The sequence below is a fragment of the Amblyomma mixtum genome, chromosome 3 (genome assembly GCF_055824585.1).
Source record: "Amblyomma mixtum isolate Tamu chromosome 3, ASM5582458v1, whole genome shotgun sequence".
In the NCBI taxonomy this organism is placed as follows: Eukaryota; Metazoa; Arthropoda; class Arachnida; order Ixodida; family Ixodidae; genus Amblyomma; species Amblyomma mixtum.
The window spans coordinates 55,060,105-55,087,724 of NC_143014.1; the positions used below are offsets into that span (position 1 = coordinate 55,060,105).

Here is a 27,620-nt window from a genome sequence, read left to right on the forward strand (position 1 = left end):
AGGCAGGCGCGCGCGGAGAAAGGCGGCGCGGAGCAAAACAGGCGGCTTATTTCGGAAACGGGACCGGCCGGCGTGCCGATGATGGCCGGAACAATCGCGACAGCCTTGACGTCAGCGAAGGAGGAGGCCCGCGCAGCGGACGAGTAGCGGCGCGCTCTCCACGGGAGGAGGAGGCGAGGGCGCAAGCACGCCGCCGCAGCAACAGGTTTCCTCGGCCACTCGAAGGGCCACACGGGCCACGGTGCGCACGTAGTGTGGAGAGACTCGCGCCTACGCCGCCGCCGCTCACGGAGGATATTACACGACCGATACCAGTGCACGCGCGCGGCCAGCATGACTGCACCGGCACATGTGAGTACGCGCGCCCCCACCCTGGCTGACCACCGGACTCCGGGCGCGCGAGCAGCGGACCGCGCGTGGTGACGGGAGCACCGGGCGCAGCCCACTCATCGCCTGAGACCACCGCAGTGCCTGCGGCTGGCTTCAGACGCTGAGCGAGCTGCGGCCAGATACTGCACCGCGGAGGCAGTACAATGCGCGAGCACGTTTCTCCATCTCGGGCCGATGTGGCACTATGTGCCATGAGTTCATTGCGCTATACAAAAAAAAAAAAGTTCCAATCCGCAACAACCTCGTATGCATAGTATTTTCAAAATGTTAGCTTGCTTTGCATTTTTCCCTTAATTTTTCTCTCCCGACATACCGACGGCGGCTTCTGCAATTATAGTGCCGCGCATGCTGTCCCGCGGCGTGTGACGCCTCGTAACAGCACCTCGTGAGGTCCGTCGAGAAGTGAAAGTGCTATGTTGAGCTTGAGAAGCGACAGCACTCGCCTGTGCTGCTATATTTACGCTACTAACTGCGCATGATGATAAGTCAGACTCATCTCGGTAAATAAATAAATCCATGAATTGGCAATGAACATCAAAAAGATTTAATGCCACGGATGAGCCCTTCGGTGAAGTTAAGAATATCTTTCTCAAGCACAACGGCACATTACGTAAGCCTCACCATTAAAATAACTTTTTTGCTTTAATGCGCTGCAAAAATGAACAAAAAGCCATCCGCGGTAGACTCCCCCTGTTTGCTGTGGCATGGTGAAGTGCATAACGGTAGTTGCCATAATATTACGATGAAGACAGTCAAGGAACTTCTAGCAATACAGGATAAACCACAGTAGTTAAATATCGGCTGCAGTGTCTCGACGGAAAGATTCGTCGCGCATATGAAAGAAGCACCGACGGCAGCGGTATAAGCTGAAACATGCCACAAACGCGAGCCAAATTGCCATTACAGTTAAAAACCTTGTTCACTGGATATGCTCTAGAGAGATGTAAAAGTACTGGCCGCGCGAGTCCGTGTTTTCGCGTACAATTCAGCGATTGTAGGGAAATTCGAACGAGAAAAGTACAAGTGGAGTATGACGTTTTTCGAAGTTTAGCACAGCCAGTGAGCACAAAGCGCTTATTTGCACTTTGAAAGACGGCTGTCGCTTGCAAAACAGAACAGTGGCGCGTGCGCACACCGCCGGCGGCCGAACACAAGTAGGTCGAAACGTTCTAGTCAAACACGATTGATTACGGCGCGCGTGCAACCAAGCAACGAAAACGGAACGAGACAATGCGCACTGCAAAACGGGATCGCCGCGGACAGCCCCGACCACACGACTACGCCCGGCGCTCCTTGGGGCCAGATGGGGAGATGCAGTGCTGCGATCAGTATGAGAAGCACACAGTGGGTGAAATCTGGACTGCCGCATGTGATCCATATAGCGCGCTGCGGTGCGCTCCGCGAGGAAAGATTAACGTCCTTCGCTGCTACTTTCACGTCTTCTCCAGCGCCAACCTCCACTCTCGCCTGCCATCTGACCGAACCATTTTCCTCCATAATCGCTCATATAAAGCCGCAAAAGACCCACGCCCGCAGTTTTATTTCAAGGCTTTTTTTTTTTTTCAAATCACGGTTTATGATAGAGAGTGGTAGTTGCGCCACTCTTGAAGCCCCCTCCCCCTGCTTAGTCGAAAGCCGCAGCATGCAAGGTACTCCACCGAGGCTCCGTTGCTCGCTCGAACATCCGGGACAAAACGCCAGATTATCCGGCGAAACGAACCGTGACGCATCCGTGGCTTCGAGGCGCTTCCAGCCGCGGAACACAGCCGCGCCGCGCTCGTCGATCGTATCGCACTTGGCTCGGCTGGAGTGCCCCTTTGTGTGCTCCGAGAAGAGCGGGAACGGAGTGACATAACCGAGCTCGTGGAAAAAGTCAAATACCGGTCTCGTCGCCTAATGCCTCTTCTAGCTTTACGACCAACCTTCCGCTGACGTCACCGGGAGCGCGTGCCAAAAACGACAGATTCTCGATGTGCCGAGAAATAGATATGCAGGGAGACTATAAATGTGCGCCGTCCAAGTACGACTGCAGGATGCTCGAGGACTTCGAGATTCACTCTTGTACGGGCTTGTCTTCCACTTCACGCGCGCGCACCAAGCGTCGAGACAATGTGGCTCGCGAAACGCTCCTCATCCGCTGGCACGGGAGGCGTTGCACGGCGTGGGTACTGTGGGTACAAACATTTTTTTTTTCGCGTTCACACCAGCTCGAGAGAGTCAGTGTTCCGAATCGTTTTCTCACCACGCGCATGCTGATCGCCGTTTCCAGCGAGAGGATACCGCTCTCACTGAAGTTTCGCTTTTGAGGCCTATAGCTCAAGTTCTGTGGCAAAGGCGCTGTTTGAAGAACTCCATCCGAAATTAATAAACTCCAGGAGGCAAACATTTCGCAACGTGCGAAGACGTAATCATGCATATATATCGCAGCTATTTTCGTTTACAGACTGTTCAACTAGCGTAGTTCTAACTTAATTTGCGGAATTATAGTTACGAGCTGCTTCATACAACCTTAGAGTTGCATGCCTACGTAGCATATAAATTATAGATGACGACGCGGGTCTATGCCGATAAGCATTACGGCGATGCTAAGTGACAAATACCATGCAGGCCCTGTTGCTCACTGCAGGCACGTATAATGAAAGAGCACGGCCAAAACGACACTCCTGCCAGCGAACGTGGTTGCAGCGTCCTCCATATGAGAGAGAACCTTTAGTACCTGAAATACGCCACATAGTCGGAACTTGAAACATTACCACACCTGAAGGAATGATACAATTTAAGCCATTTGGTAAAGAACAATGAAAGTAAATACGCTGCAAAGTGCTGTAAGGAGCCTACATGGGCTACCTTTTGCATCATCGAGACACTACAAATTGTTTACCATTCTCACTGTACTGCTATATCCAAAGGATTTCATTATTCCCTTTCCGACTTGACCGCGTGCTTATATGAAAGGTGACTGCGTTATGCGAGCTCATATGTCGCTTTTCTTATGCAAATGGTACTTGTGCGCGTAGTCTCAATCAAGAAAATTGTGACCTTGCGTTCCTCCCTTCAAAAAGAAAAAAAAAAATCGTTCACGCTCCGCTCGCGACTTCGCAGCACGAGTGCTCCAGCTGTGCTGGACATCATGCGCTATAGGCGTGAGAACTCATCCAGCAAGCGTGTCTCAGACTTGTGAGAAAGGAAATTTCTATCCTTGAAAACGCCCAGACCAGCGCTCGTGCACTGCGCCTATACCACTGCATTTGGAGAGCATGCGTCGCGAGTGCACGGAAAGCAGGACAACAAACGACACGGTGCAAAACCAATAAACTCGGAGAACTCGCGGTCGCAGATCGAAGGCAGTCAAGATGGCCTCCGTCGGCCAGGCTCTCCCCACCGCCGTGACTGAGCATCCATTGTCCGCGGGGAATCGGTAGCACCCTCATTACTGGCCTTAGCCGCGCTGCGAACATTAGCAGTAATGGAGATTATTATGCAACAGATTACGCGGCCGATGGGCGACAGCGCATGCACTAGCCAGCGGCCATGAGCGGGTTTGTCGCGAGCCCGCCCAGCGCCTCGTAAAGAGTGCGATCACCCGGCCGCGCTCGCAAGCTGTCCACCACAACAGACTCGCGCCCCGGGCGACAGCGTCAGCGCCTCACAGCGGCGCTTAACCGACACGAAGAAAGAAGCGACAGGGCCACGAATTCGCCATCCTCAAGATTTTTTTTTTAATCAGCCGCTAAGCGGCGCAGATGCACGTAATTGCCCCGAAGCCAGCGCCAGTGAGGATCCAGGAGCTCCCGCCTACATGTCCGCCTGCGAGTCGTAAGGGCAACGAGCGGCTACAGCCGGCGACGATCGCTGCTGCGGCAAGCAGGAAAAGTGTCAACTCGCGAAGGCAACTGGCGCACAAAAGCGGCGTCCGCGCGAACGGCTCGCTGGATATCCTTGGCAAGCGTCGATGACTTCGTCCCTCAGCATACAGGAGCGCGTCGTGCGGCCGCAGCGCAGAGCCCCTTTTGGCCAAACCACGCAGCCTTGAATGCACCGCCAGCCGGGGAACGCCAGCGCACACGCAAGGCTGTGGCCGGCAGCACCCCCCCCCCCCCCCCCCCCCTCTCTCTCTCTCGATCGTCAAGCGAAGCAGACGTGTGAGCCTGCGAATCGAAAACATCGGCCGAACGGCCACTAGGCTCGATAGCATCGTAAAAAGTGGCCGGAGCGCAGTGCCAGGCGACTACACCCGACTCGCGAGTGGACAAGACGCGACCCTGGCAGGGGGCCGTCGCTCGATGGGCCTACTCGCTGCCCGACGCGATACCAAACGCCCAATAAAATATACACGGGATGTCCGGCGCGGATATCGGAAATTAAGAAACGCAAGTGCATCGTAAGAGGCCCATACCGACCATAACTGGCAGCCGTGGGAGTATTTGCGCGAAACACGGAATCGAGAAACTACCAGGACGAAAAACACACAGCTACATGTGACACGACCCCTAAACAGCTCTGCTCACGCCAAAAGCGGACCATCAACGGATCGCGGCCACCTGCGCGCGCTGTTATTAAGGGCGCGGTTACACGAACATCAGTTCTGTACATATTCACCGCCGCCAAAGGCATGCATGGTGTTGAGAAGGGCGACGATGGCAACGGTGTTCGAATCTCGCGAGCTTTCTTTTATCCACTGCAGGAAAGATCCCCCATACATGTGAATTGTAAATATTCACCTTCGTGCTGTGCAGGCCCACTGGCACGAAAGAACCAGCATTTGAAGTGGTTTATTTTACATGCATTTATGACTTTTTTTTTTCAATAACCTACAATTTCAACCCATTTTTCATTTCATGTCGTGTCATAGCATTTTTCTCCACTTTAATATATTTAATTTGTTTATTTATTCTCACTCCACATTATTTACCTTTCTTCCCCCTCCAATTCATCATTCTGACGTGCCACAGACCCATGGACGGCGTAAGAATATACATTTACACTGTGCACAGACCAAAGTGAATAGAAGCGCATATGGATGGGTGTTCGTCTCTGCTCTTCTCGTCGTGTGTTGCACGCTACTACGTACTACTGTGCTATACGGTACGGTGCTGCGTTTTCGAGCACCACCAAATTCTCTACGAAACAGACCAATGCATTCGATGCTGACGCCATTCGGCAGGGCGCACCGCCTAACTATAAAAAAAAAAGGGGGAGGGGATGTTACGAGGTTTGTAAAACGACTACTCCGGGTGGTCAGACTTGACGCCAAGCGGCCATCCGCTGTGGTGTACAGTATATCTCACAACACAGGGTGTGGTTCTAAGAGAACGCAGAGTATTACTACTCAGTACAGGCGTCGTGAACGTTTCGAAATGTACCACCACGCGTACAAAAGCCACTGCCTTTTACTTGAAATTTTCTCACACGTTCAGCAAAGAAAACATGAAGGTTTCTTGGGTTTATAACCGAGCGCAGCAGGGGAATTTAGTAGCATGTGTATTCAACAGCTCATAATTTTCGCTAGTTAAAGCGTGAGAAGAGTTGGAGTGCCAAATCATGCTTAATAAAATTATTATCCCGCTGTAATGAAACATATAAGTAAGCAGAATCGACGAGACGGGCATCGACAAAGAACTCTTACATTTCGAGCGGCTAACGCGACACAAAGCGCATCGAAGCTAATCGCTGTCAGAGCGTGACGGGCCCGTAACGCCTGTGCTTTGACGTTACCCAGTGGCGTTGTAATATAACAATTCCCAAACCTACTCCATGCCATTTTTGAATTTCCCGCCCCTCCTCTTTGGCTGAAGTGACGCCACGCCCCATTTTCGTTCTTGGTTATTGACGTGGCGTCGCTATATAGTCAATGGCGAAGATCGGGAAATTCAAAAATGACATCGATTCAGGAAGGAATCTTCACATTATACCGACCCTGGTAATGTCGATGGTATATGGATATACAGTTAGTGACAATGTAAAGGCGGGCAGTACTCGCAGGTGCTTTAAACATTTTAAACATGCAGGCCTGCCTCTACTAAAGCGTTACACGCGCACTCGTGTTGCATGCTTCTTAAATTGAAGCTCCTCCGCGAAACCTTCCTAGCCGAACGTGACACACTGTTACATATCAGCCGTTTATTGCAGGCGCTCTTTTACGTCCGTCCGCAATGGCCAACACACTCTCCTGTTTAGAAGGTGGCCAGCGCAAACAAGACAGAAAGATGAACAGACAGAATTTTCTGTCGCGTCAGTGTTTCGTTCTCCGCCCGGTTGGAGGCGGTTGGCGGTAAAGAGAGCGCTTGCGCCGTACTTCTCCAGTCATTTTTTTTCCCCCTGTCCTTGTTTTGTCAAAGTACGCCTTCTTCCATGCATGTCTCGTTCGCGCTCGCCACTTTTTTTAAGCGACGAAGAAACAGTTAGGCTATCATCAGGCCCTCTAAAGATACTAGCCTACGAAAGCTGACACTTCAGAGGTGTTTCTCTAGGTCAGAAGTGACGTCGCGCACGAAGAGAGGCCATGAAAGTGAGCGAAACGCTCTAAACGTTGTATGCACATCGCAGCTGTTTTCGGCACGTATAAATACAGCAGCCACTAGGTAGGTGCAGTGAAACAAGCCAAACGAGGTACAGTCTTATCAAAATAGAGATCGGAACAGTAGAGGTGCCCCTTCGATGAGAGTGAAACAGAGATTGCTTTTTGCAAATCAACTTCCCCACGCTGTTGGTGGCTGAAACAATGGACACAGCGGGCTCGCTACGGAAGAGGCGAGAAAGCAGGCCCTCGGCAGTCCGCAGGAGAGGCGATTCGGGGAAAGCGCCTCCCGAGGGAGGTCCGCCAGGAAGGCACCCCCGCAGACTCTCTTCGGCGCTGGCGTGTTTGTCGGGCATTAGCGCCGCGCGGGGGGCAGAGGTGGCACCGCGAGTGGGCCGCACGCACGGCGCTGCGGCGAACTTCACCCGACCTAACCTGGGAAGCGGCCGAAACGCCGGCGGACACGCCTAGGGAGGCCCACGCCGCATCTGCATTTGGCCCACATACCGCGGTCGCACACTCCCGAGGAAGCGCCGTGCTCGGCGGCAGCCGCATTCTACGGCTTCCCCGAAGAGCTCTTACGCTATCTCTGTGTTCGTCTGGGGCCGGATGCGAACGTTATGACCCACGGCGGAATTGAGACTAGGCTGCGGCGGCAGTCTGCGCACCATTAGGTCCTACCCTCTGTATAAAAACTCTCTCGCTCCACGCACTTAGTGCATTTAGGGGGCGCACCAAACCCATGACTGCCTTCCAGCAGATGGCACATGCAGCGCATTGGAGTTTCGATAGGACTATACATATTGCGGTTTTGCCTTCACGGGACCCTCAGTGAGCTTATTACGCATTCAAATGAGCCGACTGCCACGTTGTCTCCTCAGCAAGACCCACGGGTTTTCCTTTCCAGCCGGTTTACGCAGGCACGCAATATATACCCGACACACGGGCGAGAGCTGCAGAGGGTGCAAACAATGGTGAGGTGTTGGCGATGGCCCGTGGCTACACCGAGCAGCCTATAGACCTAGACATGACTCACTGCATGAGCCACGAAGCCTATTATAACGCGCGCTCGAATCGTCCCGTGTCGGCTATTTCTTAGCGCGCTCCTGTCCAGTCTACGATCAGCGAGGAAGAGAACAATGGTTAAACCTTCGCCACGATGACGGCCGCCCGAACCACGGGCCGGGGCTCTGGTGGGCGTGCGACAAGCGGGCCGCGGAGCTCGCTCGCACCGAAGAGGGGGCCGCATTGTTTCGGGCGGCGGCGCGCGTATATGTGGTAATAAAATTAGGGTCAACGAACAGTCGAGAGGGGCGCACCCCGCAGCGGGCTCCCATTGTTCCCGCGCGCACTCCCGATTTTCTCGACACGGACAAAGCAATAAGGTCACGCAAACATGGCCGTCACTCATCTGCCGGGCGCTTCGTCATCGTCGCTCTATCATTACGCCGCCTCGCGCAGCCGGCCGGGGCATCGCGATTCTCGTCTAATATTTGCTTACGCTCACGAGCGTGCCCGCGGACGTGCGGGACTCGTCAGGTATACGACGCGCCGAAAGCGATGAAGACCGAGAAATGTAGGCCAGCCGGTCGGCGCCGCATTGTTTGGACGCCGCCGAAACTTTCCTCGCGCTAACCGATTCTGAAACCCCCCCGAACTCCGCGGGGGCCCTTGTCCGACACTTGAAAGGGGTGGGGAGGTGCTCCGGCTATTGGCGGATATCTGTTCCGCGGCTCACGAGCGCGCACCGCGACGACGCCACTCGGACCCGCGACAGCCATTGTCTCCTCCTTCGCCATCAGCGCCATTGTTCCGCTTTCGCGCGCACCAGCGACGCGAGTCGCGGAAGAAAGCGCCGGACGGGCGACGGTTCCGCCTGCGCGGATCCGACGGGGGCGCCCTCTCCCGGGCATCGGCAGAGGCCGAAAGCGGCCACTTGGTCAGCGCGCGACAAAGGGGGCGAAACGCCCCCGCCGGACGGGCCGCAGGCTCACCGACAGACATTGCGTGGGAAAGCGGAGATGGAAGCAGACCCGCAAAAACTTCGCCGCAGGAGGACGCGAGAGAAATATGTCCCGACGTTAAGAACTATCAGGCCAATGCGAATAGACTGACACGAGACACAGGAATCAATCAAATGCCAGGAATAAGTGCACGTACAGTACCACTGTCCGAAATACAAAAGAAAAAAAAAACGCTTTACAAGAGCACACAGTAATGGTCAGCAGTTGCGATATGCAAGCTCGGAGCATATGCAAGACCTGACGAGCAGCAACGACAGAAAAAGAAAGCTACAAAACTGGTTTGGTTTATGGTTTGGCTTATGGGGTTCGACGTCCCAAAGCGACTAAGGCTATGAGAGACGCCGTAGTGGAGGGCTCCGGAAATTTCGACCACCTGGGGTTCTTTAACGTGCACTGACATCGCACAGTACACGGACCTCTAGAATTTCTCCTCCAAAGAAATTCAACCGCCGCGGCCGGGATCGAACCCGCATCTTTCGGGCCAGCAGCCGAGCACCATAATCACTGAGCCACCGCGGCGGCGAAAGCTACAAAACTGTGTCACCAGTACGGGCAACGTAAGGAAGTTGAGAGAACCCTGCACCAGAACTGGAACGCGAGGAGCACGACTCTGAATAACTAGCGAAGGCATCAGAGACCGTACGTCGGCAAAGCACAACGCTAACAAATGACCGAGTGACACGAACAGTCCCGAACCGAGAATCGAAACCACAACCGTCCTCCAATTAGCTACACCTAGCAGAATAATGGAACGCTGAACTAAGCTGCCCTCGAGGCAAGCGCGCTACTACAGGGCAACATATCAAGCGAGGGGAAGGAGGCAGAGTGCGCAGGCCTGTAAAACGCAGAGAGAGGGCGACTATATCTCCTTTGTCCGAAGCAGCCGCGACGGGGACGCAACGGAGACGTGCGACTGACATTCGGACGAGAGGAAACTGCGCGCTCGGGGGCCACGTGCCAGCGACGCCCGTCTGGCGCAGAACAGTTTCCGGGTCCATCGGAGGGCCGTGGCCGCACCTGGGCCGCTGCACGACAGTCTCGTTCGAGCCGCGACGACACGGGCGCGACGACGCACGGCTTCCAGAGGAGGGCCCCGAACGGGGTCGCCGCAGACGCGCACCGCCCATCGCTGTGCACGCGACTAGCGCCGGGAACGACGGTGGGAATGCAACAGTGCCACATAGTCTGGCAGGGCGCGCATGCAAATCGCGCGAGCGTCTTCCCCAACGGGGAAAATGGTCGCGATGGAAACACGCACTTATCTCCCAGCACGCGACGCGTGCGTGAACACGGTGCATGCCTGAGAGCTCACGGGCGGACGCTAACCTTGTTTCGAGACGATCACGCGGAAATGCCAGGTCATGTTGCGATCCGAAATCCGCGTGACGGGCCATTGCAGGTCATCGCAACTGATGTCTAGCGTACGCAGCGGCCATATTATGTACGCAAAATGTCAGAGGTATAAAGTGACGAAGCGGTTGGAACGTTTTCGCGCTTTTTTAAACTCGTGCAACTGGAATATTCAAATGGAGGCGAGAACGACGGGCGTACGCCCAGCTTCGCGCTGGCACAAGGTGCTCGATTTCCTCGCTGTAATATCCAATCTGTCGCAAAAGTCTCCGGGCCAAGGTAGCCGCGACCACACAATGAGCGCGCGGCGCTACGGTGGCGCAGTGGCCGCCATAGCCCGCCAGTCACGCTATTAAGGATGTCGCTCACTGGATCTCGCGAACCAATCAACGCAAGCACTTCAGCACGCGAGCGACCGCACTCCGGCCACGGCGCGTTGGCCTGACAACTTTTTGTAACAATTTGCACAGTTAGCGTACGACCTTCGATACAAATAAAAGCTCCACGAGACAAGTGGCTGACCAGCCACAACAGCTCTTGGATGTTTTTTCGCAGACAGACGTCGAAACCCTACACGCTCAACATGCATCCAGAATACCAAATTCCGACAGGGAGAAAAATGTAGTGAGACGAAACGCGGGAATCCTACAAGGCGGAGAAACAACTTACGCAACCTCCATGAGATATGCGCCTGACCGCAGACTTTCGCGTTCAGAGGAATGCGCAAACTGACGCGCGTAGCAGCCGGGCAAGTTTGCGTGCAGCGATTACGAATGCGGGGGGCGCGCTGACAAGCGGCGAAAGCGCTGCCGAGGCGGGCGCCCGGCTGCGACGCGCGCCCGTTTCGCCCTCGCTGCGCTGGCCCGCGCACGACGGTTCCGCCGCTTTGACAGCTGACGCGAGCTGGACAGGCGCGCGCGCTTCCAAGGCGCTGCTGCCGTGGGTGCTCAGCTCAGACTTCCGACGTCGCGCTACAGCGGTGACCCCCGCGCACTCCCCGGAGCGAGAGCGCGACAGGCGTGTCGCATGCACGCGGTTCTCGTATGCACGCGGGAAGGCAAGCATTCGCCGCGTAGTCAGCGCTGCGCAGAACGGCTCAACTCGGCCCGGACAGGTAAATGTCTAAATCGGCGAACGCTGCTGGGCTTGGTGGTGCGCGCATAAGATGTGCCACGGGTCAGTGACATGTCGGACGGTATATGTACAGTCTGTTGCAAAAGTTTACAATCTACCGCGCCGTTCATTCCAATGGCGCTATGGACTTTGATGGATGAACTTTGGCAACAGACTGTTTAAGCGGCGTACCCAAGGACTCGAAACGCACGCTGGGCTGCTCACACGAGTGAAGTTCATAGGAGCCAGCTGCTAAGCAAAGCAAATAATCACAATTCTTCTGCCGTGACAGCACACGCGTCAACGCTCAAGCGAGACAAACATTTCATGAAGGGGGCAAGGACGCTGCCGGTGCGCGCGCTTTTTTTCGTCATACCATTGTCAGCGGTGTAGCGAATTAAAATGCAGCTTAACTAACATGGAATAGTTAACTTTTAATACGTGAGCCTTGGAGGGGACATGCATGTCGCGGAGGAAGAGAACAGTGAAGCCCTGACAACCGGATTTTGAGCAAACTGCCCACCGTGGCAGGCGGCAGTTAGATCATTTATGACTGGGGCGCGAGGGGTTGCCCGGGAAAGGCAACCTGGGTCGCCCAAGCACCACCGATGAGAGCACCTGCCACCGCACCGTAACTGAAAGCGATACTTGCAAGTGATCTCGTTGCCCGGAACAAACACACAGATGCTGCCCTTTAAAAGCAACGAGGCTGCATATCATACATCGCTATTCAAGCTTTTTTTTTTTTCTTGCAGAAAATTTCATTTCGACCGAATTGACCGTAGGACGAAGAAACCGTGCAGGCGAAAACGTTCCACAGAACGATACTGTCTGCAACAGAGAGGAAGCATGGGAGAGAGAGAGATAAATAAATGAGGACACAGAAAGGACACCAACGTCCTCGACTGGCCACATTCAACTCCCGAGAAGAAACGACGACTGAATAGCGAAGAGAAGGGTGGTGCTCTGCCGCGTGGGCCACACGTGCGAGCAGGCTGCGGCCACATCCATGGGCGGCAGAAGGAGCGAGAAGCGCGCACAGGGGAGTGCGGAAGTGCCCACCTTCCGCCGCCGCACTGGCCCCGTGGGCGAAGGCCGCCGCGATCCTGACGCGGTGTCACCAGCGGCCAGCCAGCCGCCCCCACTTCCGGGCGTCAGAATGCCACACGGCGGGCGATGCCAGTGGATGCGAGGCCCGCGCCACAGACGCCCATCGCGCCCTTCTCCCTGCCGTCGAAAGGTAGGCGCAGGAGCCCACGTGTCGTACAAACCGATTGGAAACTGGCCTTGAGTTCGGCGTAAACATCGAAAGCGACGGACGCCGAACTCAGGCGCGCAACAGCTGCGAAAGTCGACCTACCAGAAAGCACCTTCTTGAGCTGATGATATATGATAAACAATCGTCAGTGCAGAGGACTGCACTCCAGTCGCCAAATAGCTGATGAAAATCGGAAACACTAACGGCGAATCGCACAACTTTGTGGAGCGACAGGTGCGTCTCCTACGCTAGAGGCTGTCGCAAATGATTTCCTTTTTCTCGCGCCTGACTGACCTCGGTCCTCCAAAACCGTGCTCGGCTCTGGACGGAATCAAAAGCTCTAAAACAACCCGTACGATTCGAAAGCCTCGCTGCATAATCCGTCCGATAGACTGCGCTCACTACCGCCATCCAGAAAGGCCAGAAAGGCGCGGGCGCGAGCAACAGGTCCCGACCGTTATCGCCCCAGAAGGAACTGCACGGCGCGAGACCGTCTTTGCAGCAAGGGCCGTGGCCGCGCGGACGCCAGCGCACGAGCGCGCTGCTCCGCCCACGTCTTGGGCGCTCTTAAGGCCGTTGTACGATCGCTTTTAAGCGGATCCGCCAGGCAGGCGGACTGGCGGACCGAACGACCAGACAATAGGCATTCGCCCCGTTCGGCAGGCGGAAGGAAAGTTGGTGAACTTCAACTTTGGGGCGGACGAGCGAACCGCCCGGCGACCGAATTGCAGCGATTGGCTGCTTTTTACGTGACGTAGGCATCCGCTCCTGCCGGGCAAGATGGCCGTCCGTCGACTGAACTGGGGAGCGAGGCATAGGTCGTGGCTGTAGTGGTGGCACCTATGCCGCGAGGCATACTCATACTATATTGGCCACATGTTGATATTACGAGTGTTCAGAGCGACTGCGAACTTCTCCGCGTGCAGCAGCGGCGAGCAGCGACAGTTTCCCGAGTTGAAATCGACGCTGATGTAGCTGACAGAGCGCCTCTTCAAACCGACGCAAGACCTACGCGTTGGCTGTGTCCCGAAGTGTTTATATGGAGCTGTTTGTGGTTGCTGCAAGGGTTCCTAATTCCTGCGAGGATCATCACGCACAGCGGCGAACAACAGCTGCTCACGGTGAACTTTTGTGCGTGCATGAGCTGCGTAGCACAGTGACTAGTGTCCGCGTAGTGAAAGTGATTGCGATCGAAGCGAGTGCTTTTACGTCAAGGCAGTGAAATGTGCGCCTTCGAGAGCTCACTACGCACGCCGTGCTTTCCGAATGCTGAAATGAGCGTGGCGTTGTGCAGCTAGTCGCATTCGTTGCGATGGTTGCAGTGATCGCGACCGAAGCGTGCACATGACGTTGTTGCTGGCTACGCATTCGTTACCATTTTGTTCGCGATTCGTGTTGGCACTGTGCTTGAGAATTGCCGTGTGTGCGACGTGACGCGACGCGAGCTTGGCTGCACGGCCGTAGGACTGTTTTGCGGCGACAACAGCGATGTCGCCATCCTCTGCGCTTTGGTGCTCCATTCAGTACGTTTTGTGATGATGGGTGCTCGGGTTACGACTCGCCGGAGAAACTGTGTAACCTGTGTTAAAACATCGGTGCAGTGCAAATGTATCTTCGGGAGCGTCATTTCTTTTTATTTCCTGCCGGCTGTGCGCACATTTGCCTGCAATAAACATATCGGCGTGATGAATGGGTGACTGAACACTTCCGCTAGCCATTTCGGTTTAGGTTGTAACAACATGGAAACAAGAATCATTGCCGCTTTTGAATCACGACTGATTGACAGTGTACAAATCTCTAATATGTGCCAACTCATAAGTCTGTTTTTCATGAGCATTTCAATTGATGTAGCGCAGAAAAAAAAAAGTGTGGCAGCAGCTTATGCAATCAAAACTGACCACAGAGCAAGTTGAGCATAACGAGTCTTGATGAAAAAGAAGAAAAAAATATTGAGAAAACCTTTGCCATTGCTTTTTTTCTCTTTTTGCATAGCAGTGTTAAGTCAATATTGACAAATGCTTGGCAGTATTCAGTTCAAGTGGGATGTTGGTTTCCACTGCAATCAGAAAAATACAGTGGTCTTGAAGCACCTCATAGGCAATGACAGTGTCTGTTGTTGATTTTGCTCATGGTCCTTTTCGATCCGGGGATCAGTGGTACGAAACTGGATGTGTTCGCAATGCTATTGTTGCAGAGCTGCTTGCGAAATCGGCCTTATTGGTGTTAAGTGGTTGTTCAGCGGTGCTTCCTGGGTCAGCCGCAGCACTTTGTTTAACAAGCCATTCTCAAAGCTTTGAGAAGATCTCGTCGATGCACTTGCATATGTCTGTCTGCTACCACCTTCATTTGCCTGTGACTGCTTGCTACAGACATGACTACTTGCAGACTGCAAAATAAGCCCTGTGGAGCTGGTAAAACTACGCTAGGAACAAAGACGATGGTAACAACATCACTGCACAGGGTAGCAATTCTTGCTCTGTCGTCGTCCCTTAGCACAGTTTCGACATGCCAACTTGCCACCGGTGCACCCCACAGTACGCTATGATCAAGTTCTGTGAAATTTACAGAAAGCAACAATGGGAGAGGAAGTAGGTTGTATAGGCATATCTAGTGCATGCTGTACAGATAGCTTCCTGCCTTATTATAGCCTGGCCCCTCTGTTTATAATCCTTCATCACCCAGCACCTATGGCCCTATTTGTGTTATTGGCATGTGCTGCAAATCACCAAACACATTTCATACTCTTGACCCTGCTAGATTGTTTTGGCCCATTAAGTTGTTTGATTCAAATCGGCAAGCTTTTAGAAGACATTTCTGCAATAGCCAACTTTTTCTTGTTCTTCACGACATGCACCGTGACTGCAACATCCCCCTATGATGCTTTTGTTCTTTGCTTTGAAAAAGCATGCATTTCCCCTATTTATGTGAGGCTGGTTTTCTCGTGCTTTAACTTGCATCCAATAGCTCTAAACTGGATCCAAGCTTAAACAGCCAGCCTTCGGCAAATTTCCCTTGCCAATTCTTATGTATCTTGCCTTTTCCTGCAATCTCGGACGTCCGCCAAGGCACTCCTTTGGGCCTCAGCTTTTCATTACTTGCATTATTACCGTCCCTTCAGTGTTTTGTCATATGCCTTCACTGACAGCCATATGGTGTGTGCTATATTGCAATCAATACCAGCATTTCAGTTGTTCAAAACAACAATTAGCATGCCCTGGATTGTCCTGTTTGCTAATGTTACTAAGAATGCAGTAATATTGTTTTTTATTGTCAGCATTACATTTTGCCAACTTATAAGGCCTTCCGATAAAGGTATATTCACTGTATACTGGTTCAAATACCTAATAATCCTCATACACCCACCCACAACCTAGGATATTTACACCATGACGTGTTGTTAGTATCACCGTCTTCCAAGTTACTTGCATTCAATTCCCCTGTGTGTCATCAACTTGGGTATTCTAATGGCACATGGCACAAATCTAACTTAACTAGAATCCTTGAATTAGTTCAGTCCTGAGCCGCTTGTTTTATTTTCTCAGGCCATTTTTGAAGGTCCAGTGTGACAGCACCAAAAGTGCATATTTGAATGTATTCATCTTATGCAGGTTTTTTTTGCTCCTTACCAACACGTCCCCAACTAATCAGTCCCAACTTGTAGTCTCTCGTGCACTAGGTGCACTAACACTCTTGTGCCTCGTTTAGCTCATATGCCACTGAATTTCAAGATTCGTTTTTGTTCGTGCCACAGAAGGCTGTAACGGTCTTGCATCCCACAAGGCTGTGTATCTTACTGTCCTGCGAAGTGGTTACTACAGAAATCATGCTATAAATTACGAACTCACTGAGCTCCTACCTGGCACACCATTTTAAAGCTCGCTACTAAAGTAACGTCATTTAGGACCATTGAGGTGTGATAAATATGAAAACAAATAGATCTGATATAGTGCTCAGTCACTCGGTCACCTCGGCAAACCAGTACAATGCTCTCTTATGCATAACGTGTTCATTGAGAACTATCGGGGCAGATTTACACAATAGTAGCATTTGGGCTAACTTTGCGCAAGCTAGCTCTAGCTACCTACATTCGCTCACTGCAAAGCTAAACATGCATTAGTGCACCCACCTGTTGTTGACCGGGCTTCTCTTTGTGCTTGTCTGTTCTGCTCAGCTGAGCAACACACTGACTTCATGATGTGGCTCAGTGAGAATTCTACATCTGTATGCTTATGCATGTAACTTGTATATAGTCACATGTACTAAGGATAGTATTAACTGGGCAATTGGTTCAGCTTAAAAGCTCTCATCATCAGATTGCAGCAAAGAGATAGCAATAAAAGACAAAAGTCATCACTGCCTTTCTGTTTTTCTTCGTCATCCTTCGGCCTGACTTCAACTTGGTTTCTTTCCAACTTCCTTATGACTACTGATGGCTCAGTTAATTCGTTTCCTTGCAACCCAGACTGGCAGTGGAATAAGGATATTTTGCTAAGAAATTGGTAATTAGTAACTAGTACGACATCATTCTATATATAACAAGTGGTGCGGATATCGATTAACAAATGCAGATTCTCTCTTTTGCTTGCTGCTTTGGGAATCATAGTTGCCCTTAAAATTTCTCATATTATTTTTTACTGATCAGAAAGGACGTACCTTCAAGATTGCTGTAGAGCTTTACTGGAGAACTTAAGCATCTATGGCCCACACATACTTCAATGGCTTATTTTTCAATTCATTCTGTCCTGAGACATCATAGCTCTTATTTCTGAAAATTAACTTTTTCGCATTCTGCTTGATATGATTGTGTTTGTTTGAGGTAACTGCAAAATATGAAGCAGTTCCCGTTCCCTTGACTATACAACGCATTCTATCCTAGTCTCCGCCAATATTTGCTATGTAAACTTTCCAAATCGGTTCTTGCATTTCCTTAACCTCTAGGCCAGTGTACTTACTCCCTTATCTAATTATGTATGGATTAATGAGGATGGCACATGTATACTTTTCTGAAATATGAAGCAACCACTTTGTTTTAAATTCATGGGACAGTTATGAATGCTTTGTGGTCGTACGCACAATACGCCACCTTGTTTCTGTGCATGTCAACATTGATTGGCTCTCAACAGAACTTTCCACACTTGTTTACTATGCTGCATACTGGTTTGCACAATGTTCACTGCAATGTCACCTCAGGAAGCACTGGTAAAAGGAAGCGGCCTGCCCACTGTCACTGCAGAACAAAAGCGTGCACTTTAGTACAGTGATGCGCACCATGTCCGCTTTGAAGCCACTGAGCGGTATTTCTATTTCGATTTTCGTAATGGTGTGAAAAACATGACGAAAAAAAATCAGAAAACAAATCAGTATTATTGCGTCGTCATTTTTCTGTGATATTGTAAACACCTGCAGTTAACACTGATCTTCCATATTAGTAAAGGTTGGGAACATTGTAATTTCCTCATGTATAGATGCATTCATATCTGATGGTAACATGCTAAAATATGCTGATTTTTTCATGCATGCATAATACACACATACACATACACCTTTTCTTTAATGAGAGACAGTGGCGTGTTTGATGTCATTTGACCACACATACTATGATGTGGATAGAGTTGAAGTGCGGCGGGAGTGAACAGAGACACAAGAAGAATGATATACAGGTGATGCTGGATTTCCCACAGCTGAAGAACCAAGCTGGGCAGAAATGATCTGGTTTGGTTTGGTTTATGGGGTTTAACGTCCCAAAGCGACTAAGGCTATGAGAGACGCCGTAGTGGAGGGCTCCGGAAATTTCGACCACCTGGGGTTCTTTAACGTGCTGACAGAGCATTGTTAAAGGCTGTGAACAAGCAGTCCACATCAGCAGCAGCAGATGCCCTCTCTACAGATGCAACAACCAATCTTGTCAAAGTCACCTTGACGTCAGAAGCAGTAGCATGGACTAAGCCTCGGTACTATTCCCTTTTATCTAAGAGCACACAGAGGCATCTGCTCTACGTCACCTCTTGTGTAGGACAGTCCAGCATACACTGTTCGTGATATCGCTTTGGACAGTTGGCAGTATCAGTGAGGTGTTTGTTGCGGGTTGTCTCTTTTTGTTTCATGTTAACTATGCGTATCTATTCCTACAACAAATATTTTTGTTTGCATTGAATTGGCATCTAAGCTCAGTCAACAATCAATGTTCAGTTTTGGTTTTTGGCTGTCAGAACATGTTATCACCGAACACAATAGTCAGATTCAATTTAAGTCTGCAGTGAAGCTCTGCCATCTGGACCGCCGCACAGAATTCTTCTGCGCCAAAAAAAGTAGTCCGCTGTCAAAACTTTTATTGTATACTACCATAAGAAGCTTATTACAAGAAAAAACAATAACTTCTAGAATTCTGATACCTGGATAGATTAATAAAGTCAAGCATCGAACAACTAATTTCGTTTACTGTTATTGGTTAGTGGAGTAATACAGGATGCCTCGGGCCATGACCGAGTGCTAACAACTGCTGTTTCTTTTAAGTTTTATCCTACTATACATGAGGTACGCGGTATGTGAACCAGAATCATAAAATTTCAGTCACAGCAATTTCATCTTGCTCAGATGTTTGATGTGTGTTCCACAAGGTCACCATCCTCAAATCCAGCAAACCATTGTCATGAAATGCACCATTATTTTTTTACTTGCAGTTATGTTGTAGGTAGGTAGCCAACGTCTGTGTTAAGGCACTCCACTCAGGATGTCGGTTTGCTTCTGCAAACAATGGAAACTCACTAAAAGCATGTGTTTGATTTCACAGACGGTTACCAGTTGAAAATAATAACAGTCATATTCACCCGACATCACTGCTATCATTCAGCAGCACAGAGAACCCTATGCAACAATTTTGTGGCAACAAACGACAGAGTGCAGGAACCACTGTGTATACGCATGTATGGAGTGCATGCTGCACATACTGTTTCTTACTTCAGAATGCTGGCCTTTGCCAGTTACCACCCAGCAGCTATTGCCCCATTTCCATCACTATGCAAGATCAATGCTCAAATGCATGTGCGGTAATTAGTATCCAACTGTACAGCACTGCATACAAGAATTCCCAGTAAGTGTCAGCAGTTCACCCATGATGGCTATCATTAATCCTGCTTTTCAATTATAACCTCAGGAATGCCTTCAGGTACTTTCCCTGGGCCTTTTCACACCTCTGTCCCATTATGGGGACAGTGCTTCTAATTAGCCCCCTCAGTTCATCCATCAATAACTGATCCCTCTTGAGGCTGTTCACTGGTACATGTTCCTCCATAATGTCATTTTCCACCTGTCTTAGTTGTTTTTTGGGCTTCTCCCAATAAATGCAGACTTCATAATCTCTTTTGTCAGTTAAATTGTTATCCTTTGTCATTGTATGACCGTCGCAGCATTCCTTTCTGAAAATTTGACATCCTTCATTTTAAATACCCCTAGTATGCGGTCTTGACATTGCGCGCATCCATCCCGGCATCCGTGGGATTGGTACGCGTTACAGATTCCGCAAATATGTGCTTCCGAATTCGCTCACGCGGATATGTACAGGTCACAGCCTGCCTTAATTTCGAGTGCTACCATACTGTACATGCGCCCGTTTCTTCGCCCTCCATCACGTGCCCCAGTAGTACGGAAGCTCTTTCGCAGCGGCTCAATGCGCGGGCACAGCGGGGAATCAAGGCATCAACCCACGAGACGATTCACTTTGAAACCGGTTCGCATCTCCGTGGTTCGCCGCGTGGCGTCACCTTTGCGTGTGCAAAGTTCTTCGTCCTGTTGCCGGCTGAACTTCGGCACGCCATGGCTATGCCGAAGTTCAGCCTAGGTGCCGGTCGCCGAGGAGCAAAAAAAGACCACGTTTTCGCGCCGTCTAGGTTGCCAACAGGAGCATGCTATTGGACAGACGGCAATCCCGGGCGCGCCAATCGGAACGCTTTAAACCATCCGCCTCGTCCGCCAGCTCCAAAATGATCGTACAACACCCATTCCGCCCCACGCCCGAGCGAAGGCCGAAAGCGAGCGGTTCGCTCGCTGGCGGATCCGCCCAAAAACGATCGTACAACGGCCTTTAGCGAGGCACGCGGGAGACCTCAGCAGGCGAGGCGGTCGAACCAGCCGGACGTCCCCCGCACAATGGGTGCGTGGCCCGCGCGCGCGATAAATGATTCTGGCTGCGGAATGCACGCGCGCCAATGAGTGGTCAGCCCGGGCGGGCAGGCCCGCGCAGTGTCGCCATCGGTGTCGTATGGCCGCCGCGGCGGCCATCAATTCGCTCCGCAAACACAAAGGTCTGAGAACGTTAAAAACGCAAGAAATGAACGACACACCGACCAAACACCAGCCGCCAGTCAGCCTGGATTTCTTTTTTTCAAGGACGCTCCAGCGCCGCGATCGAGCGCTCTGTGTTCGTGGCACGTTCGAAAAGTGCCGTCCGCACGGGTCAGAAAAGGCGAGAAGCCGATCGCGCCGCACTCAGACCAGAGTTTAGGGAGAACAATAAATCACCGACGGGCAAAGGAAAAAAGAAGAGAGAGAAACAACGAAGAAATGAGCGACGTAACCAATGGGAAAACACATGGCTGACGCACACGAACGTACGAGCAGGAAATAAACGGTTGAAAATGACAAAAGGGGCAAACAACATTAATCTGCGTGCAGTCGACCCGAAATTTGTTACGCAAGGCGCACTAGCACCTTTATTCGTCCGTAAAATCCATGCAAGTCGAATGCGAATAGAACGAACGATAGAAACGGCAGACGTCGTTGGGAGTCATACGCAGGAGTAGAATTTTTTGGAATTTGCGCGCTTATAAAACGCTCGGCCTCCGACAGTAATTTCGAAAACAACCCAACCTTGGGTCCTTTAGCCTGCCCCGACACCTGCGTTACCCAGCACGCGGGCGTTTTTTTGCATTTTACCCCCTACCGATATGTGGCCACCGCGGCCATGAATGGAACCGGCGATCTCGCGCCGAGTAGCAAAAGAAGCCTTTCAGCGAGCGTGGCGTAGTCATGCGGGAACGGAGAACCTTGGCGCATATCAGTCGCTATTGTTGTGGGAGCGCCGACTGCGGCGGCCGAGTGAAATTCCGGCACTATCCACAGCCAAGGAAAAGGGTCCTATCCGAGTCCCACCGGCGTCACACACTCACTATTCGCGACCGGGCTTTAGGAAAGCAGTCGGGCAGGCGGGCCCGTACGTGCCTCCGGCAAGCAGTGTGACCTCGACGGTGTCAAGACCAGTTTCCACGTCTGCGTACGCGGCGCGAAAGTCGCAATCGCGCGCTGCGTGAACGCTTGGCGCTCCGCCCGGACTCAGCAGCGAAGGGAGGGCGAGACGACGAGGAAATGATCGGGAGCAGTCTATCGCGGACACCTCATCGCCTGGCCATTAGTCAAGAAGGGCTGTGCGAGGAGGCGCTAAGCGGCCCGGGGCGGAAGGAAGCACACACACGTGCCGGCCGGACGCAGCACTGGCTCCCGATTCTGACGCACTCTGATGGGACGGCCAACGACTAGAAGGGCGCGCTGGTGTGGAAAGTCGACTAGAGAAGCAAGACGCAGCCTGGAAAGTGCCTCGTAGATAGGCAGTACTGTGCCCGAAGGCCGGGAGAAATCCCCGCGCTAGTTCAAGGGCACGCCGGAGACAACCCGCATCTCATGACGGGAACGACGCTGAAATACGCATTTCACTACGCCGTACGGCAAAAACAACTTCTCAAGAATGTTCTAGCCTGAATCACATGTCTGCACTGAATGTAAGCTTTCACACGTCTGCCATATCGTAGACCCGACAGTTGCCACCGTGCCGCCCCAGACTCCTGCGCAATATTCACATAACAGGCTCTCCTCACTCACTCTTCCAACGAAATATTGCGACTTCATCGGCTGTAAGCAGGTGGAGCTTTAAATCAAACAATGTGGCACGGTTGACAGCAAGGACTAATTCTTTCCTACTAAACGCCAAGTGACGAGTATGCCAGTTTGGTGTCGATACTTTCAACGTTTCTGACACTGTCGGAATCGTTACACAAGCAACTCAAGTTGACAGCCAAAGCGCCTACTGAGATCGATAAAAACAAATCCAGGGAAACGAGGGACGGGTGGAGCGAATGAAAAGTGTGATCGCTTTTAAACGCTCTGTTCTCATTCAGAGACAGAAGCTGCAAATGAACTGTTCTAACTGCGCTCGCGTGAAAGGACACAGGAAGACCAAGTTGTTCACTGCCGGCACAACCGTCCGTAGATGCCAACACCGTAATACAGCCGCAACAAATTAAATGACGGGAAGAATTTCTGCCAACCTCGGCGGGAAAGAAACTCCGCGGTGAACGCGCCGACCCGACAACGCGCAGATATAACGGCCGCACAGTGGCGCGAGCACGGATAAAAACCTCGCGGCACGGAGAGGGAGCAAGAGACTGGCTCATTAACCTCACTGGCAATGGCTGCGCGGCTCGCTTTGTATCGAGACGGCAGCACAGGCGACACCGCGGCCTTGGCGAAGCCAGGCGTCACGCGCCAACCTGCTGGAGGCCTTTCGTGAAGCGATGCAGCCAGGGGCCTCTGCGGAAATGCTGTCCACATTTCTGCCGCACAAAAGCAGCGGACTCGGCTGCGCGTCGGTGACCGCCAATGAGTGTGTGGCGACTCGATCAGCGACCGCCAAGGCCGCGGAAAGAGCGCACACACGCGCCGCCTCGAATATCGGCGTCCATCGTTGGATAAAGCTCGCGTACAGATCAGTGGACAGACTGCTGAAAGCTCCACCACAGCACGTATGCAGTGAATGAGGCGCTCACTTACGTGCACAGCAGGCCTTACATTTCTGGCGGCCAAACATGCTGACAGGTGCACTCTGTTTTGATGACGGATGTTCCGAACTGACAAACAGTTTCGACCGGAACAGCATCTCGAGTTCCCGGCAAAAAGACGGCGGGTGGGTTCTTGAAGCAGCATTTAGCCGACGGAGCGCTTAAACAACACACCTCGCCAACTCGCATCTGTGCGGTTATTTTCAACACATACTGACGCACTCAAAACCGTCGCGAGGCTCGTCCTTCAGAACCGGAACATCGAACCAATGCCACAGTACGGTCGATCGTCCTCGACGGAGCGGAATTCAATGTGATTCGCCGCGAGTTCTGTCGGTGAAGACATGAACGACCGCATTGCGAATACATCACGCTTTCTTGCTTTCAAAGCTAACTTGTGCGAGGTTACTCGAAGTGATCACCACGTCAGGCCGCTCGTGCTCTTCGTTTTGTTGCGATCAAATCAGACTTGCCACTGTGGAGCACTGTGCTTTCTGCACGCAGCAGTCTCGGCATCTCACAACCCACGCCCTGGAGTCTGACCAACCAAACATCAAAAGATATAGAATCGTTGTGAGATGCGTGTTCCCTGCGAGCAGAAAACATGACGTTTTTGCATTCAAGAGTGGGACGGTTCTGTAGAACAGCCGAATCCTTTCACGTTAGGTTCGTCTTATGACGCTCGAAGGCTGAAACAAACATTTTCAAAGCTAAACACTTCTATGCGACGCAAAGCGAAATAGCGCGAAAAAAAAAAAAAAAACTGTCCCCCGTAAATTAACCCCTCCGGCAAACGACCGAGGTTCCCTGGGAACATCGTATCCCTCGGATACATTAGGCTTCCAGGGATGGCCCTGCGGAACAGCTGGCAGGCGCTTTATTCCTGCTAAACGCAAGGAAGTAATAATCGGCAGAAAAAACAATCGCGCTACTTCACTTGCAATATTACTGCAGGGGTAACCAAAGGGCTGCAGGACTACAGAAGCCGAATGGGGCTTTAATTATTGGCACCGAGGTTCCCGCTGGAGTGGCTTTCATGTTATGAGCAGGGCCATTGCAATACTACCGAATGCTCCATTATTATTAAGATCATGATTGTGGGCGAAACCAAAACAAGGCGTATAGTGCAAAGGCAGAAATGCGAAAGGGCTTCCGGGGTGAATGCGCACGGTGAAGAAGTAGGCCCGAATGTAACAGCACTCCTTATCTCGAACACCTTCAAGAAGCGGCGTTCCCCAGCTGGTTCACCGAGGTCAAGTACCCACACCACGCAGAGCCGAAGCACCGCTCCATTTATCTTCGCCGTGCCTGTTACATCGGGAAAAAGGAAAACTTAAGTGACGAGCGACCGGCGATGTAATGACAGGCTCGGTACACACACAATAACAGGAGATCTACTCCAGCTCTCGAGACATCGCGAGATCGTGAGTCATTTCTTTCAAACGAGAGACGGCTCTGCCTCCGGTTTATCCTCGTACTAGCTCCCAAAATAGAAGCGAAAGAAAGTCGTGTGCGCACGCGAGCATCCTTCGAGGCGACAATTCCCCTGCATCGCTACGGGCACGCCGAATCGTCAAACGGGCAGCCACGATCGAGTCGCCGCCCATTCGAGCCGTTGTAACGCGACGCCAGGGAAGCTACAGGGGGGCCCGACGAAAACACCGTATTCCATTCCAGCACGTTCGCTCCATTCACTTCATCTCCTCTCCGCACGCCAGGACCGCCGAATATAACCGGGTACAGCGGCGGCGCTCAAAAACCATCCCGGTCTCACTTTGACCACACCGGGCGAATAATCAAGAGATCCATTAGCGTCGAGGGCGATTGAACAGCAGCAGCAGTATACCCTTTGGGCAGCCCTCCCCGCATCGCAGTGAAAACGACTCTGCGGCAGACACTTCCGCCGGCCAGCCGAAGGCCTCTCCCGTCGCGCGCACATGCAAACGTGCCGACGGCCCGATATGATCGAAGGGCGCGCGGCGCCTCGAGCATCCATCGAAATCGTGTCCGCGGTGCGCTTGGGTTCCGCCGCGAACTGTGGCCCGTTGGTAGCCGTGTAATAACAACCATTTGCCTCTCTTCCGTCGGCACAATCGAGGCTGCGAACGACGCCGCGTGCGGGAAAGATTTTGTTTGCGACCGGACGGCCCGAAGGCGGCTGCAGAACCGGCGGCGCTCCGGACAAGCGCGGGCGCGATTACCAGGCGCGAGCGCGCGCGCACACACACACGCATATCGACGCACCACAGCACCGATCTCCTCCCAGATCATACGGTGCTATCGCGAAATTCCCGCCGAAGATCGTGACTTGAGCCGCTTGCGACGGGTGCGCGGCGCTGCTTATTCATGAGCACCCGCCTTGGTAAGCGGCAATAGTACACGCCTGTCCAGGACGCGCGACACGAAGAGGACAAAAAAAAAATGAAAACCAGACGCCTTTAAATTATTCCCACAGTTGTGGGAACACGCAACAGGAAGTGAAGAAGCAACTATATTCCTGGTTTCCGTGCCGGAGCGTGCAATTTAGTCCAAACCCGAAGCGGGGCTTCAAATGCTGCGCCGTGAATGTTTCGCGGTGTCCCCAATGACCCACATGTTCGCAAATATATTGACGTTAGTGCCTCTGACGGAGCTAAAGAACAAAAATACTGGGTGCCAGCGACCTGTTTTCCGTCGAGTGACGATTCTGCTGGGCTAATACATGTGGTTATAGCACAGAGCGGCACCCGGAAGCACGCGGCATCATACACCAGCGGCGCTCTTCGGCCGCACAGATTCCGTTCCACGGCGCGCCCTGGCAGCCTGAACTCTTCGCCCAAAGCAGACAAGGATTACACTTTTCAGCGCCTAAAAAGAAAAAAAAAAAAACGAAACGACAAGACTTACACATTTATGATTCCTCGGACCCCTACGGTTATACTAAGGCGTCTAACTGTCAGGAAGTCGAACTGGAGATCTTAGTTATGCAAATAACTACTCGGTTCAATTGTTTCCTGACGTCCGCCACCGCTTATAAATTGCAGTGTCGAAAGGACCACCCTTTTCAGATCTAAACCCTTATGTCATCACTGAAACACTTAGTCTGTATACCGCAACGAAGGTGAGTGCAAATGCTGAAGCATCGCCTACGCTTGGCGCTATACATTCACTGGTGCTCAAGCTCGTGTACGCGGTTCGCTAACCCTGGAGGTTGCCATGTATGACCACTGCCCGATAAAGCGCGTCTCAGAAGGATGCTCGTACATGGAGTTCGGCTTTCGCTTCAGCCAACCATCGATACCGCTAAAAGGTTTCCTTCGTTTCGTTTCAAATGAGCGCAAAAATGCTGCACATTTCGCGGCCGTTCCACTGTCTCCCGGGGTGACAGCGGTGGGCTGCTGGTGGTGGGCTGCTGCTCGGACAAAGCAGTAGCCGCGAGAGTCGGAGGTCGGCCCACTGAACTCGCGCGGGCCGTTGGTCAGCGGCCCTGTTCCAAGATGCGACCGTGGCTGCGCGCAGGACAGCCGAGCGAATGCGCCAGCGACGAAGCGCAATTGACTAAATTGCAGCTCTTAGCGCTGCACGGGGCTGCCGTTCGCAGCGCGGGCCGATCCGGAGCGCGCGCCCTGCTCTCGCCAAGCGCGTATACGACGGTGCCAAGTGGCCGCGGCCCCAAAGGCTGGAGCGAGCGCAAATTGGCACAGGGGTCGGAAGGTGGCGCGCGAAAAGGAGCAAAACGAGACGCCATTCAGGAGCAGATCGGTGGCCGACCGAAAGAGGGTTGCGCACTGACGGAAACCTGAGACGCGTCCCACATACCCCAACAACCTGCCACGCCACAGCGGCTTCGGCAAAGTGAAGGACAGAAAAAAAAAAAAACGAAATAGCAACGCCCACGTACGCAAACAAATAAACAAAAACGGTGGGAGAAACCACAGCAGTTCGACACGATTCCGCGCGAATCGCGATCATGAATACGTCGCGCAAGCTTTATTTCCGCACTGCTCTGTCGACTCCGGCGTGGCAACACAGCCGGCTATACTGTATCAACGCAGGAATCCGACGGGCGCGCTGTTGTCACGCCGCTCCAACGTTTCGATGGGCGCCGATATTAGCACGGGAAAGAAAATATGGAGTCTCGAGCTAATGGTGGAACAAAGTTC

At 52.3% G+C, this 27,620-nt stretch overlaps 1 protein-coding gene and 1 pseudogene across 4 annotated transcripts in view; one reads left to right on the forward strand and one right to left on the reverse strand.

Moving 5' to 3' along the window:
- The window catches only part of Rab3GAP1 (RAB3 GTPase activating protein subunit 1), a 254,447-nt gene that overhangs the window by 32,655 nt on the left and 194,172 nt on the right, over positions 1 to 27,620 (reverse strand). The window lies entirely within an intron of this gene.
- LOC149350239 (uncharacterized) overlaps positions 151 to 27,620 on the forward strand; it is a 62,155-nt pseudogene continuing 34,685 nt past the window's right edge. The window contains exon 1 of the transcript XR_016290271.1: positions 151 to 351. The product of XR_016290271.1 is annotated as an uncharacterized LOC149350239 (transcript). The remainder of the gene's footprint in view (positions 352 to 27,620) is intronic.